Consider the following 16,437-nt stretch of genomic DNA (forward strand, 5'->3'; position numbering starts at 1 on the left):
ATTCATTGCCATGTTTACAATAGTAATATTTATCAAAGAAATGAAGGAATGAAACAATGAGGATAGAATAGAATTCTTTAGTAATCTTTTCACTTTCAATTTCAACTTCCATGGTAACCTCAGTGCTCAGTATTTTTCTTTGATACTCTGCTTTCTCACTGCTTAAATCTAGAGGAGGGTGTGCTAGAATTGATTGTGACTCAATATATGCTCAGGGATCAAAATGTTAGTACTGACTATGTACACTTCTTCTACAATATTTTACTATCTTAATTGCTTCCTGAGTCCCTCTTTAATAAGCTCAGTGGATTATTCTTACTTTATTCCTTAACACCTAACACAAGATGTGGCACAAATTAAGTGCTCAGTAAATGCAGTAAGTCATGAACAATTTGTCCAGTTCAATGACATAATTGGTATGGGTGCCTAGGTGAAGGCACAAGACTAATGGGAATATTATGTGGAAATATGAATGATGGGATCTTGAAATTTGCCATTGAATTTTAGTTATTTCTATTAGTGTTAAGAGGGTTCTTGACATAAGAATCTTGTCTATTGTTCACTATAAATTATGTCTAAGATCCCTTCTGCTTTCCAAATAAATTAATTTAATTCCTCCAGTTTCATGAAGAGAACATTTTATGAAGAATCTGGCTTAACAGTGATGACAACCTTAAATATGAAGCTAAGAGCCTACACTTGCTTAGCATTTTAATAACAATGTCATCTTCTCTACAGTTGTCCAGTGACCCACGCCCATCATAAGCTCTGAGAATGCGAGCTCTGTTATGCTCTGCACTAGTTAAGACAACTACTTAATTTAGGTGGATGAAGAACTTGGCTCTTTGCAGAAAGAAGGCAGCCTGTGAAGAAGACTGTTTCCTTATAAGGCATTAGAATAAGATGCCTCCTTACCCCCAATTTGACTTGTGATATTCTATGATTATCCCTAATCTGAGCAATGGCTTGAATTCCAGGACTTTCTGACTCCACCTAGACCAATGGCAGAGATAAAAGTGGGCAGGCAGAAAATGGTTTTACCATCCTCCTCATTCACCTAAAGGTGACAGAGGATGAGATGGCTGGATGGCATCACTGACTCGATGGACATGAGTCTGAGTGAACTCTGGGAGTTGGTGATGGACAGGGAGGCCTGGCATGCTGCGATTCATGGGGTCGCAAAGAGTCGGACACGACTGAGCGACTGATCTGATCTGATCTGATCATTCACCTAAAAGGCAGACTTGGGATCATGTAGGTTTGAGTTGGCTTATCCACCCTCTGCTTCTCAGTTTGAGCACAAAAGAATCACAATCAGTAGAAAGGGAACAGATTGATTATCAGTCTGGTGGTAATTGTTTGAAAACTTTTGCCATCAAATGAACTGCCCAAGGCAAGTCTCTTAAGCAGTTTAACCTTAATTGCCTTCCTTTAGTTTTTTTTGAGAGGTGATTATTGCAACATTTTCCCTTCTAAAACATTGTTCCTGCCAGGGGATATTTTGGAGTCTCCCTCCTCTTATAGAATGAGATGTTCAACCTTATTTCCCTTCACGAAATACTGCCATGTTATATTTAGGGGGAAAAAAAGGAAACTCGAAACAAAATCTTCAAGATTTTTCCTTTTCTTATGATATTTTTTTCCACGTAATTATATGTATTTTTCTATTTAGCTTCATTCGTTACCGAAGTTCGTGCCTCTCTATCTAGGCACTCACTGCTGCTAATATTTTGGCCTGTCAAATCTCGCAGAGCAGAATGGTCCCTTCAGGAAAGCCCTGGAAAGTACTGGGTGTCTGGTTCTGCCTGGTCCCTCCCTCCCTCTTGGGGTCTCAGATGACAAGTCAACAAACCAGTTTCCTCCTCTTAGGGGTCACGGATCCAGTGGCTGCAGGGTTTGGTTCCAGGGACTGCAGAGTCCCTTGCGGTTGGGTCTAGCAGCAGCTACCCTGTTCCGCAGCAAGCCCTCGTCCTGGGATGAGTGACATCCCGCTTGCCCAATCAGATACGCGGCTTTCTCTCTAGTGCCCGCACCACTTTCCTTGCCGCTCCAATAACCGCTCTAAAAGGCCCGGCTTCTGCTGTCAAGTAGCTGGGGTGGGCTCGGCCGAGGCGAGTAGGGGCGCCGGGTGGGGAGATGCGCTCCCAGGTGTTTGCGGCGGAAGTGGGAAACCTGTAGGTTATGGTCCAGCTGTGCCGCGCCGAGGCGAGCAGAATCAGGGAACAGGTAGGAGGCAGGACTTTCCCTTCTTTGCAGACAGAATAAAGAATGCGTATTTTCCTGCGGCTGTTGCCTCCCTTCCCCTTCCCCCAGCCCCGCCCCGCCCTCGTCACCCCCAGATCTCCTGCGGTCTCCGCAGCTCTCGTTGAGAAGGACGGCAGGAAGGGCTGGGTGAAGGGAGTGTCGTACCGGGAAGGAGGGATGCGGGCTCCGGGAGCCCGGGGTGACGGGCAGGGCAGGCGGTAGTGCCTTGGCAAAGGGGGCCGAACCCCCGTCTCCTCTCGTCAACTTTCCTCTCAGAGGCTGCGGCCGACACCGCGGGCGATGAGCCCAAGAGGTGCCAAGTCGCCCGAGCGGGGGAGGGTCTAGGGGAGCAGACATGTCAGCAGCCGGTAACCCAGGTCTTCCTAAACTGAGATGAGCGCCCTCTCCTCCCCACGCCTGTCTGCACCCCCTCGTTTCCTCTCTCCTACCTTGTCTCTAGACTAGCACAACCCTGAAAAACTGGGAATGGTTGCGCTGAGAGGAAAGGGGACCTGTTTTCTCCCTGGCCCTTGGGGAGTGGGGGGTTGGGGAAAAAACCTGCAACTCGAGGGGCATTTTCCAATTAATTACATCTCCATTGAGAAGACATCAGTCCTTCTCCCCTATTTGCTGCAGACTTGAGGAGGGGAGAGGCAGGGAAGGCTTGGCCTCTTCTCTCCTAGCGTGGCGTTGTCTATCCTAGTTTTTAAAAGATGGGTTTATCCTGGGGGATTCCCAGAGAGTTAAGTAATTGTGCCAGGATGGCTCCCAGGGGCTGCAAAGCAGCCTCCCTGGCTGACCACATCTGGGTAGTAGGTGTTGGCCCAGTGCCGGTTCCTGCTAGAGTCAGATTGCTGGAATCAGTAAGCAGAAGAATTGCAGAGAAATTGGACGCTGCATCACTACCAGGGTCTGATGACACCCTGCTTTGAAAATTACTCAAACATTCGGGTGATGGGAAGAAGGAAGATGGGAGGAGCTGTAACCTCTTCCTATTTATTCATGCCCCATCCAGCATGGGCATTTGTACATGTACTTGTGTGTGCATATCTCCAAGGTGGAGCTATATATAGCTCCTGCACACCCAGCCCTGTTTGCCTGCTGCTGAGCAGGCTGGCTTGGCCTTCTGAAGCAATCTGGAAACACTGAGTGGGAGGGGAAAGAGGGAATCAAATTCTCCATTGGGGGGAAAGCCAGAGAAGATGCACTCAGACTGAGGAAGCCTTGCATAAAATAATATTTTTGTGTTGCCCATGAAGATCAATATTTCCAAATATTATTTTGAATACATTCTTGGAGTGCTGTTTGATCTTCATCCATTTCCCTGCATTTTCAGCTTCACAGCATGAAATGTAGCATACATATCAAATAAATATGAATCATATCTGGGATGCTTGTGTCTGTATCTTGATTGTTGGATGGTAAATTTATTTGGTAAGTTGCAGTTGACAGTATTTGGAATCTGGGGGAATTGATCCACGCATTTTATGGGATATAAAACTAAGGAAGCTTTAGAACCTCAGAAGGTAATTTTGATATATTTTTTGTACAAACTTTACTTATAGATTTGATATTTAAACTTCTGCTGTTGTTTTATATCAAATCTATTTGCACTACATGGACTTTCTTTGCATTTATTTCCCCATTGCCTGGAATTATTTAATTTTGGTGATAACCTTTCCATTTTCTTAGATGAGAAAACTAAGATTTTTGAGGACAGAAATAATTTGTTTAAAATCTTCCCCAAATCCACTATTTCAACCCTAACATTCGAAAACCTACTGTAAATTAATTGCATAGCAGTTTGCCATCAAATAGAATACTTCAGTGTCCCATGGTTTATTGGTCCTGGTAACAAAACTTGATCAATATTGATATCACTAACAGTATAGGCCAAGGTTGGATGGGAGGGCATATTGGCGGGAGAATGGATACACGTATATGTGTAGCCGAGTCCCTTTGCTGTCCCACCTGAAATTATCACAGCATTGTTAATCAGCTACACGGCAATATAAAATAAAAAGTTAAAGAAAAACAGTATAGGCCAAGGTTATTCAGTTATTCAGACACTAAGTATCATTTGATTGGTTTAATTATTTATTATTTGTATGTCTGATTTGTCTTCTAATTAGGCAGTATGTACTTTGTAGAAAAAGACCATAACCCAATATTTGTGTATACATCAAGATGAACACAGTTCTAAGGAGGCTCAAAGATTCTTACTGAGGAAATATCATCATAAGGAATTGTTTGGATGAATGCAGCAGTGGTTTGGGGTAATCTATTAATTGTTAGAAGGCTCTGTGTTGGGAACTAATTTTGGAAACTTCCTTTGACTCCATTATTCTCTCCATGGGGAGGAATGAATGACATGAGGTGTTTTTATATCCTTCCACAGAATGATTCTATTTTCCAGTAGAGGTTATGAAGATGTACATGTTATTGTATGGATTCTCTGATATCTTCTTCCTCTTGAGTCAAAGTTGAAAAATAGATAATCCATATTTCTCCACGCAAAACATGCCACCCCACATGCCTTATTAAAAAAGAGATCAACAAGGTCCATCCATTTCTAATGATAAATTGGCCATGGTCTGTGTCATATCTAGAACTTATCCTCTTTAAGTCATCAGTAAGTCCTTCCTCAAAGCCAGTCTTCAATTTTTTTTAGTGGTGCATTCATGTTATTCTCTTTTAATCTGACATTTCTGCCATATTGTCCATCTCCTCCTTGAAATTGAGACAATAGCTACTAGAAGAAGAAATACTGTTTATACTAATGATAATGTATTTCGAGAAAACAATTTTTGTTTTTTCGCTTTTTGGCCATCAATAATCTTCATCCTTAAACAGGCTTTTAGCAAAGGATACTGCAGTTTTCTAGGCTTTTCTGACTTGTGATCAGTTTTTTTTTTCTTTTGTCTACTTCCAGATGCCCACCATCTATTCAGTTTAATTTATTTCATTTCTATTCTAAATTTAATTTGTATTTTTCTGTTTTCCTTAATACCAGTTTCATCCGTCATTGCATGACTCCATTAGTGCAGTTATCAAACATCCCTGTGTATAAGTTTCTCTGCTTAAATCTGAGATGCCAAATATTATTATTGATATAATGTATTTTTAATGTTCCTTATTGATTCAACTCTGCTTTGAATCTTTCACTGTGCTTTTACTTTGAATCTTGAAGAGCACTGGCTTTGGAGCAAGAATACGTGGGTTCAAATCCTTAGAACAGGAAATACCAGTTGTATGAACTTTGAAATATAGCAGATGGAGCATGGGGCATTATTTCACTATGGTTGTCTAAATGACTTGCTGTATAAAATTGTATTTGAAAGAATATTCATTTAGTATTAAATTTAAATGTTAAATTATAGCTTTTTATAGTTATAAGGAAATACAGGATCATTCAAGAAAAATTGGAAATCAAGATAGTTTCATCATGCACAGAGATCTACTATCAACCTTCTAGTTTTATTTTTATGAATATGCATACATATTTTAAACTTACAGATCTGAATTTACAGTGAATATGCATTTTGGCATTCAGCTTTTTTCTAGCATAACACACACCATAAATATTCATTTATTTCATTTAATATTCTTACTAAGCATGTTCTTTTATGGCTGCCGTTTTTTTTTGTAACAAAGCCTTTAGATAGTTTCGTTTTTCACACTTGCGGAAAGGAACGTAGATACTCATTAGTCTTTACCTTTCAGATCATTTCTTTACTATAACTTCTTAGATGTTATCGAATCAAATGTATAAATATTTCCAGACTCTAAATGCTACTTCCCAAATTGCTCTTACCAAAAAAAAAAAAAAAAAAAGTGCACAAATTGATACTCAATTTAAACTGATTGGCTGTAATCTCATTAACACTTGGTATTATGGTTAAAACAACTGTGACTATTTTGTAGTCAAAATTATATATCTAATCATTCTTTGAGTTGTGTCTCTATGATTTTGAATGAGTTTGACATATTTTCACTTCTCAAACCTTTATCTTCTCTTTGTATTTTTTTATTTGTGGATTTTACTTGACTATTTCTCTGTTGAGGTATTCATAGTTTCTTCATATAATAACAAATCTGATATAAACTGAAAATTTTCCTCACCCTGTTTTTTTCCCCTTTCTTTTTTTATGTTGAACATACAGAAATTTATAACCTTACTGTAATTTAATCTATAAATCTATTTGCAGTGATATTTTTCATTGCTTTAAGGCCCATAAATCTTTCTGCTACCTGCAAAGAATTGAATATAACAACATGCATTGAGAGTGCTTTTGCTGAAATTTTTCCTTCTTTGAAGTGGGATTTGGCTTATGTATATCATGTATCTCTGTGTGAAATGCCTCTTGGGGATGTATAAAATACGCTCACAGTCTGCTGAGATCCCATTATTATTTATGTGGCTTTCCCATGAAGTGAATAGTACCTTAATTCTTTCTGAGCTACCGTTGTCCATTTCAAAAGTGCCACAGGGCAGAATGTACTATGGAAGATATTAATGACCAGGTTACTCAGCCAGAGAAGGGCACATTGTTTGCACAATTATCTGAATGACTCAGACACTAAATCTGCTTTTGCCAGGATTATCCAGATGGTCCTTAATTCACTGGATAATTGCTCACCCCTGTACTTGATTTTGGTGATGTAGACTTGACTCTGTCATTGCTTTTCCTACCTTGTTTTGTTTGTTGCTATTCTCTAAGTGCTTAGGGTTTGTCACATTCATTTCTTTTCCTCAGAGGCATTTTCTAAGGTCCTTGAAAGCACACATTTTAGAATTATTCAGAGCTTTGCTTGAGACCTAGCTCAGCCACTTGCAAACTGTGTGATTCAGGGCAAGTTACTTAATTTCTTTAAACCTTTGTTTCCTATGTAGGAAATGAGGATATTCTGAGGATGTTCAGAGTTCAGAGCCCCTACTTTAGTCCCACTGTCCTGTAGTCTTCTCAAGCACATTCTCTGCACTATCAGTTCTCTTTCTGAAACCAATCTCAACAGGTACCTCCTCTGCTGAAAATTCTTTGGTAGAGTTTTTTTTCTCTCTTTCTTAAATAACAAACTGGCTGAAGTTCTTTAAGTCTTTTTCTTAATTAAGGACCTAATGTCCTTTTTAAGTGGTCCTTATTTACTTCTCTAAATTCATTTCCTCATCATTCCAGTTTCTTCCATCTCCAATATTCCACAGTGTCAATCATACTAAACTTTTAGCATTTCATCTTATTTATATATTCTTCCTGTATTTTCCCAAACCCCACTTCTGCTCCATATTCTGTTTCCTGCCAGACATTTTCTGTCTCCTTGTCTGCCATGTAGTTGGTTTGCCTCACCTCTTTAAGGCTCAGGTCAGCTGCCACCATCTTAAGGAAGACTTTCCAAAATTTCCAGGCTAAGTTTTAACTCTTATTCAGTGAATTCATAATAACCGTTGGGATCCTAACCATAGAACTTACAATACTGTATTATAACTGACTATTTACTTGCTTGTTACCCCTATTGTAAATCCTTGAGGACAAGGCCAATGCCTTATTCCTCTTTGGGCCCAGTGAAGACTGCTGCTGCTAAGTCACTTTAGTCGTGTCCGACTCTGTGCGACCCCATAGACAGCAGCCCACCAGGCTCCCCAGTCCCTGGGATTCTCCAGGCAAGAACACTGGAATGGGTTGCCATTTCCTTCTCCAATGGTAAAAGTGAAAAGCGAAAGTGAAGCTGCTCAGTCGTGTCCAACTCTCAGTGACCCCAGGGACTGCAGCACCAGGCTCCTCCGTCCATGGGATTTTCCAGGCAAGAGTACTGGAGTGGGGTGCCATTGCCTTCTCCAACTGATGTATATTTCTGAAGAAATGAATTTAAAGAAGGTTAAGACTAAGTACCTTTTTAAGATGTCAGAAGATTACAGATTTATATCTCTACCTTGGAAATAAGAAATAAAACTAGAAGCTATGTCAATCTTCTTAATTTTTCAATGATTGCTGGGTTTGTTGATTTATACAGCAAGACAGATAAAAAAGAATCTTTTAATAAGTAATTTGTCAAGATAGGGCTTCCCTGATGACTCAGTTGGTAAAGAATCCACCTGCAATGCAGGAGGCCCCGGTTTGATACCTAGGTTGGGAAGATCTGCTGGAGAAGGGATAGGTTACCCACTCTAGTATTCTTGGGCTTCCCTTGTGCCTCAGCTGGTAAAAAATCTGCCTAAAATGCAGGAGACCTGGGTTCAATCCCTGGATTGGGAAGATCCTCTGAAAAGGGAAAGGCTACCCATTCCAGTATTCTGGCCTAGAGAATTTCATCAACTGTATAGTCCATGGGGTCACAGAGAGTTGGACATGACAGAGCAACTTTCACTCAATTGTCAAGATAAGGCATGCTTAGGACATTGAGTAACCCAAATGCTAAATCAGTAGGTAATTCTTAATTCTCCATTTTAGAAGAAGGAATAAATGTATAGTTACATGGATAATGTAGATATATAAGTTAAGCTGTGATGAACTAAATACTGATAAATTGAATTCTCTTTCTCTTCATTTAATAAAAAGCCTTTGATTGGTATGGATTCTGGAAGTTTGTAAAGCATCAGTTCAGTTCAGTTGCTCAGTCATGTCTGACTCTTTGTGACCCCATGGGCTGCAGCATGCCAGGCTTCCCTGTCCATCACCAACTCCTGGAGCTTGTTCAAACTCATGTCCATTAGGTTGGTGATGCCATCCAACCATCTCATCCTCTGTCATCACCTTCCCTCCTGCTTTCAATCTTTCCCAACATCAGGGTCTTTTCTAGTGAGTCAGTTTTTCTCATCAGGTGGCCATAGAGTTGGAGTTTCAGCTTCAGCATTAGTCCTTCCAATGAATATTCAGAACTGATTTCTTTAGGATACACTGTTTGAATCTCCTTGCAGTCCAAGGGACTCTCAAGAGTCTTCTCCAACACCACAGTTCAAAGGCATCAATTCTTTGGCACTCAACTTTCTTTATGGTCAAACTCTCACAATCCATACATGACTACTGAAAAAAACCATACCTTTGACTAGATAGAACTTTGTTGGCAAAGTAATGTCTCTGCTTTTTAATATGCTGTCTAGACTGATCATAGCTTTCCTTCCAAGGAGCAAGTGTCTTTTAATTTCATGGCTGCAGCCACCATCTGCAGTGATTCTGGAGCCCCCCAAAATAAAGTCTCTCACTGTTTCCATTGTTTCTCCCTCAATTTGCCATGAAGTGATGGGACCGGATGCCATGATCTTCATTTTCTGAATGTTGAGGTTTAAGCCAACTTTTTCACTCTCCTCTTTCACTTTCATCAAGAGACTCTTTAGTTCTTCTACACTTTCTACTGAGGGTGGTGTCATCTGCATATCTGAGGTTATTGATATTTCTCCTGGCAATCTTGATTCCAGCTTGGGCTTCATCCAGTCCAACATTTCTCATGATGTATTCTGCATATAAGTTAAATAAACAGAGTGACAATATACAGCCTTGACGTACTCCTTTTCCTATTTGGAACCAGTCTGCTGTTCCATGTCCAGTTCTAACTGTTGCTTCTTGACCTGCATACAGATTTCTCAAGAGGCAGGTCTGGTGGTCTGGTATTCCTATCTCTTGAAGAATTTTCCACAGTTTGTTGTGATGCACACAGTCAATAGTCAAAGTCTTTGGTGTAGTCAATGAAGCAGAAATAGACGTTTTTCTGTAACTCTCTTGCTTTTTCAATGATCCAACAGATGTTGGCAATTTGATCTCTGGTTCCTCTCTGCCTTTTCTAAATTAAGCTTGGACATCTGGAAGTTCATGGTTCATGTACTGCTGAAGCCTGGCTTGCAGAATTTTGAGCATTACTTTGCTAGTGTGTGAGATGAGTGCAATTGTGCGGTAGTTTGAACTGTCTTTGGCATTGCCTTTCTTTGGGATTGGAATAAAAACTGGCCTTTTCCAGTCCAGTGGCCACTTCTGAGTTTTCCAAATTTGCTGGCATAATGAGTGAAGCATTTTCACAGCATCATCTTTCAGGATTTGAAAGAACTCAACTAGAATTCCATCACCTCTACTAGCTTTGTTCATAGAAATGTTTCCTAAGGCCCACTTGACTTTGCATTCCAGGATGTCTGGCTCTATGTGAATGATCACACCATCGTGGCTATCTGGGTCGTGAAGATATTTTTTGGTGCTAGAAAACTAACTCACTTTTTCCCCAAAAAAATTATTTGGAATGATGATGAAACTAAGACATCTACTTTTAATAAAACATTGCATTGCTTTTATTAAAAAAAAAAAAAACTTTTGTTGGAATAACAGAAATATAGCAAATCACACAGAAAAGAGTCATGATATCAAGATTCAGTTCTGAATAAAGAACTTTGTCAGTACCCAAAACCCCCTCTTCCAGCAATCATTACCACCTTGTTCTTCCACAAAAGTAATCACTAATTCTAACTTCAAGACCATAGAATTGTTCTGCCTGTTTTTGAAATTTGTATAGATAGAATCATAGCATATGTTACTTTTTTTGCATCAAATTTCTTTTGCTCAGCCTTTTTGTTGAGATATATCCATGTTTTGAAAGTAATAATAATTCATTTTTGTTGTTCTGTAAAATTCCATTGTACTCCAACACAGACCTATCTGTTCTACCTGTTAGATGTCTAGGTTGTTTTCAGTTTTGTGTAATAGTTTTCTTATAATCATACATTCTTTTATATGCCTTTTGTAGTGCATGTATATATATGCATTTTTTGCTAAGATGTAACTAAGATTAGTTTCCTGTGATTGTGGTTTTCCTTCTGTCTGCCTTCTGATGGAGAAGGGTAAGAGGCTTATGGAAGCTTCCTGATGGGAGAGACTGACTGAGGGGGAAATTAGGTCTTGTTCTGATGGGCGGGGGGCCATGTTCAGTAAATCTTTAATGCAATTTTCTGTTGATGGATGGAGCTGTGTTACCTCCCCGTTATTTACCTGGGGCCAAACTATGGTGGAGGTAATGAAGATAATGGCGACCTCCTTTAAAGGTCCCATGCATGCAATGCTACACTCAATGCCCCCAACCCACATAGGCCATCACCGACCCATTCCTCCGCGAGAGACTCCTGGACACTTACAGGCAAGTCTGGGTCAGTCTCTTGTGGGGTTGCTATTCCTTTCTACTGAGTCCTGGCGCACACGAGGTTCTATTTGTGCCCTCCAAGAGACTATTTCCCAGTCCTGTGTAAGTTCTGGTGGCTCTAAGGTGGGGTTAATGGCGACCTCCTCCGAGAAGGCTTATGCTATATCCAGGTCTGCTGCACCCAGAGCCGTTTCCCCTGCAGCAGTCCACTGCTGACCCATACCTCCACAGGAAATGCTCAAACACAGTCTGTCTCAGTTTCTGTGGGGTCTCTGGGTCCTGGTGCGCACAAGGTTTGTTTGAGCCCTCTGACCGTTTCTAGCGGGTATGGGGTTTGATTCTAAATGTGATTTCACCCCTTCTACCATCTTTCTGGGGCTTCTCCTTTGTTCTTGGATGTGGGGTATCTCCTCACAGTTGCTTGAGTGCAATGCAACCGCTGCTCTAGCACCTACCATCTTGCTGGGGCTTCTCTGCCCTTGGACATGGGGTATCTCCCCAAAGCCGCTACTGTACCATATCGCCACCACACAGCCTGTACCTCAACAGATTTTTCCCCCTAAGCTTCCCTTCTTTGTCTATCAGTTTTATGCACCAATGGGGTGGCAGTCAGAAAGACCCAGCAAAGGAAACTCTAAAAAACCCAAGATGGATGGGTCATGGTGGAGAGTTCTGAAAAAACGTGGTCAACTGGAGAAGGGAAAGGCAAACCACTTCAATATTCTTGCCTTGAGAACCCAATGAACAGTATGAAAAGGCAAAAAAGATAGGACACTAAAAGATGAACTTGCCAGGTTTGTAGGTGCCCAATATGCTACTAGAAATCACTGGAGAAATAACTTCAGAAAGAATAAAGAAATGGAGCCAGTGAAAAAACAATGCCCAATTGTGGATGTGCCTGGTGATGGAAGTAAAGTCCGATGCTGTAAAGAGCAATATTGCATAGGAAACTGGAATGCTAGGTCGATGAATCAAGTCAAATTGGAAGTGGTCAAACAGGGGATGGCAAGAGTGAACATTGACATTTTAGGATTCAGTGAACTAAAATACACTGGAATGGGTGAATTTAACTCAGATGACCATTATATATACTACTGTCATCAAGAATCCCTTAGAAGAAATGGAGTAGCCATCATAGTCAACAAGAGTCCAAAATGCAGTACTTGGATGCAGTCTCAAAAACAACAGCATGATCTCTGTTCATTTCCAAGGCAAACCATTCAATATCAGAGCAATCCAAGTCTGTGCCCCAACCAGTAATGCTGAAGAAGTTGCAGTTGAATGGTTCTATGAAGAGCTACAAGACTTTCTAGAACTAACACCCCCAAAAGATGTCCTTTTCATTAATAGGGGACTGGAATGCAAAAGTAGGATGTCAAGAGATACCTGGAGTAACAGGCAAATTTGGCCTTGGAGTATGAAATGAAGCAAGTCAATGGCTAATAGAGTTTTGCCAAGAGAATGCACTGATCATAGCAAACACCCTCTTCCAACAACACAAGAGAAGGCTTTACATGTGGACATCACCAGATGGTCAATACCAAAATCCGATTGATTATATTCTTTGCAACCAAAGATGGAGAAGTTCCATACAGTCAGCAAAAACAAGACAGGGAGCTGACTGTGGCACAGACCATGACTCCTTATTGCCAAATTCAGACTTAAATTGAAGAAAGTAGGGAAAATCACCAGACCATTCAGGTATGACCTAAATCAAATCCCTTATGATTATACAGTGGAAGGGATTAGATCTGATAGACAGAGTGCCTGCAGAACTATGGACAGAGGTTTATGACATTGTCAAGAGGCAGAGATCAAGACCATTCCCAAGGAAAAAAAAAATGCAAAAAGGCAAAATGATTGGTGAGGAGGCCTTACAAATAGCTGTGAATGGAAGAGATTTGAAAGACAAAGGAGAAAAGGAAAGATATACCCATTTGAATGCAGAGTTCCAAAGAATAGCAACGAGAGATAAGAAAGCCTTCCTCAGGGATCCATGTAAAGAAATTAAGGAAAACAATAGAATGGGAAAGACTAGAGAGCTCTTCAAGAAAATTAGAGATACCAAGGGAATATTTCATGCAAAGATGGGCACAATAAAGGACAAAAATGTTATAGACCTAAGAGAAGCAGAAGATATTGAGAGGTGGCAAGAATACACGGAAGAACTATACAAAAAGATCTTCATGACCCAGATAATCATGATGGTGTGATCATCAACCTAGAGCCAGACATCCTGGAATGTGAAGTCAAGTAGGCCTTAAGAAGCATCGCTATGAACAAAGCAGGTGGAGGTGATGGAATTCCAGTTGAGCTATTTCAAATTCTAAAAGATGATGCTGTAAAAGTGTTGCACTCAATATGCCAGCAAATTTGAAACCTCAGCAGTGGCCACAGGACTGGAAAAGGTCAGTTTTTATTCCAATCCCAAAGAAAGGCAATGTCAAAGAATATTCAAACCACCACACAATTGCATTTATCTCACATGCAAGCAAAGTAATGCTCAAAGTTCTCCAAGCCAAGCTTCAACAGTATGTAAACTTAGAACTTCCAGATGTTCAAGCTGGATTTAGAATATGTAGAGGAACCAGAGATCAAATTGCCAACATCTGTTGGTTAATTGAAAAACCAAGAGAGTTCCAGGAAAACATCTACTTCTACTTTATTGATTATACCAAAGCCTTTGACGGTGTGGATCACAACAAACTACAGAAATTCTTCAAAAGATGGGAATAGCAGACCACCTTTACCTGCCTATTGAGAAATCTGTATGCAGGTCAAGAAGCAACAGTTAGAACTGGACATGAAACAACAGACTGGTTACTAATTGGGAAAGGAGTACATCAAGGCTGTATATTGTCACCCTGCTTATTTAACTTATATGCAGAGTACATCATGCAAAATGTTGGACTGGATGAAGCCCAAGCTGGAATCAAGATTGCCAGGAGAAATATCAATAACCTCAGATATGCAGATGACACCACCCTTAAGGCAGAAAGCAAAGAAGAACTAAAGAGTCTCTTGATGAAAGTGAAAGAGGAGAGTGAAAAAGTTGGCTTAAAGCTCAACATTCATAAAACTAAGATCATGGCATCCAGTCCCATCACTTAATGGCAAATAGATGGGGAAACAATGGAAACAGTGGCAGACTTTATTTTTGGGGACTCCAAGATCACTGCAGATGGTTAGTGCAGCCATGAAATGAAAAGCCTTGCTCCTTGGAAGAAAAGTTATGACCACCGTAGACAGCATATTAAAAAGTAGAGACAATACTTTGCCCACAAATGTTCGTCAGTCAAAGCATTTATGCAGTAGTCATATATGGATGTGAGCACCGAAAAATTGATGCTTTTGAACTGTGGTGTTGGAGAAGACTCTTGAGAGTCCCTCGCACTGCAAGGAGATCCAGCCAGTCCATCCTAGAGGAAATCAGTCCTGAATATTCATTGGAAGGACTGATGCTGAAGCTGAAACTCCAATACTCTGGCCACCTGATGAGAAGAACTGACTCTTTAGAAAAGACCCTGATGCTGGGAAAGATTGAAGGCAGTAGGCAAAGGGATGACAGAGGATGAGATGGCTGGATAACATCACCAAGTCAATGGACATGAGTTTGAGTAAACTGTGGGAGTTGGCAATGGACAGGGATGCCTGGTGTGCTGCAGTCCATGGGGTCGCAAAGAGTTGGACATGACTCAGCGACTGAACTGAACCTAAGGTTAAGTTGCTGAATCAATGACTAATGCTTAGTAGAAATTCCTAGATTTTCCCAAGGGATTGAGCCAACTTCCAGTTTAACCTCTGGTGTGTGAGATTCCAAGTTACTCATTAGCTTTGCCTTCAGTTGGCTTTAATAGTCTTTTTAACTTAAACTATTATAGTAGGTGGGAAAGTGTGGAAATGGATGTCTCATTATGGTTTTAATTTGCATTTTTCATAAATATGTTATTAAATGCCTATATATATATATATATATACACATACATATATAGGCTGTTTGAATATGGTATTTTGGTTTTATTGGTTTTTAGTCACTAAGTCATGTCTGACTCTTTTAGACCCTATGGGCTGTAATCCTGTCAGACTTCTCTGTCTATGGGGTTTCCCAGGAAAGAATACTGGAATAGGTTGCTATTTTCTTTTCCAGGGACCTTCCTTACTGAGTGATCGAACGTTTGTCTCCTGAATTGTCAGGCAGACTCTTTGCCACTGAGACACCTGGGAAGGCAATGATGCTTTAGAGTACCATTCAAAGATTTTGTCCACTTTACTGTTATTTGTCTTTTGTTTATTGATTAATAAGTGGTTCCTTATATTAATATACTTTGAATTTGAGTGCTTAGAAAATATTTGCAAATCTTTTCCCTGGTGGCTTAGATGGCAAACAGTCTGAGAGACTCTTTTGGGAATAATTCATTTGAGAATAATAAGTTTATTTTTCTCTTATCCATTCTTTGTAACTTATTAAACATCTTAACTTATTATGCTGACTAAGAGCTCTAGGACAGTGGTGAGTAGAAATGGTGTTAGTTGACTCATTCTTTATCTCATAAGAAAATTTCTCAAAAGTTCATCTTTAAGTATCAGATTTTTTTTGTAGGTAACTTTTGTCAGGCTAAGGTGATGTCAAATTTATGTTGCTTGGACTCATGAGATGAGATATATTACCTCTTTTTATTCTGGTAAGAGTTTGTGAATGATACATTTTAATTTTCTGTACAATCAACTAGTGAAGACATTTGGCACTAGAAATTTTTCTCTGGCAATATTTTTAAATTATAAGTTCAGTTACTTTATGTCTATTCATATTTTCTATGTATTATTTAATCTTTTTTGTAAGCTGGACTTGTCTAGGAGTTTGTCCACCTAAATTGTCAAATGTATTGGACATTGTTCTTAAAAATAATCTCATACTATATTTTTAATATGTATATGATTTTTTTTTACTTTCGATTTTTTTAATTTTATTTTTTTAAATTTTATTTTATTTTTAAACTTTACATCACTGTATTAGTTTTGCCAAATATCAAAATGAATCCGCCACAGGTATACATGTGTTCCCCGTCCTGAACCCTCCTCCCT

General features: G+C 39.8%; 1 protein-coding gene across 2 annotated transcripts in view; it reads left to right on the forward strand.

The window, feature by feature from the left end:
• The first annotated feature begins 2,069 nt into the window (after positions 1-2,069).
• Positions 2,070-16,437, forward strand: part of CNTN1 (contactin 1) — a 404,810-nt gene continuing 390,442 nt past the window's right edge. For both annotated transcript variants that reach the window (XM_006055954.4, XM_006055956.4), the window contains exon 1: positions 2,070-2,226. The gene's annotated coding sequence lies outside the window, so the exon portion shown is untranslated. The remainder of the gene's footprint in view (positions 2,227-16,437) is intronic.

Source organism: Bubalus bubalis, chromosome 4 (assembly GCF_019923935.1).
Source record: "Bubalus bubalis isolate 160015118507 breed Murrah chromosome 4, NDDB_SH_1, whole genome shotgun sequence".
Lineage (NCBI taxonomy): Eukaryota > Metazoa > Chordata > Mammalia > Artiodactyla > Bovidae > Bubalus > Bubalus bubalis.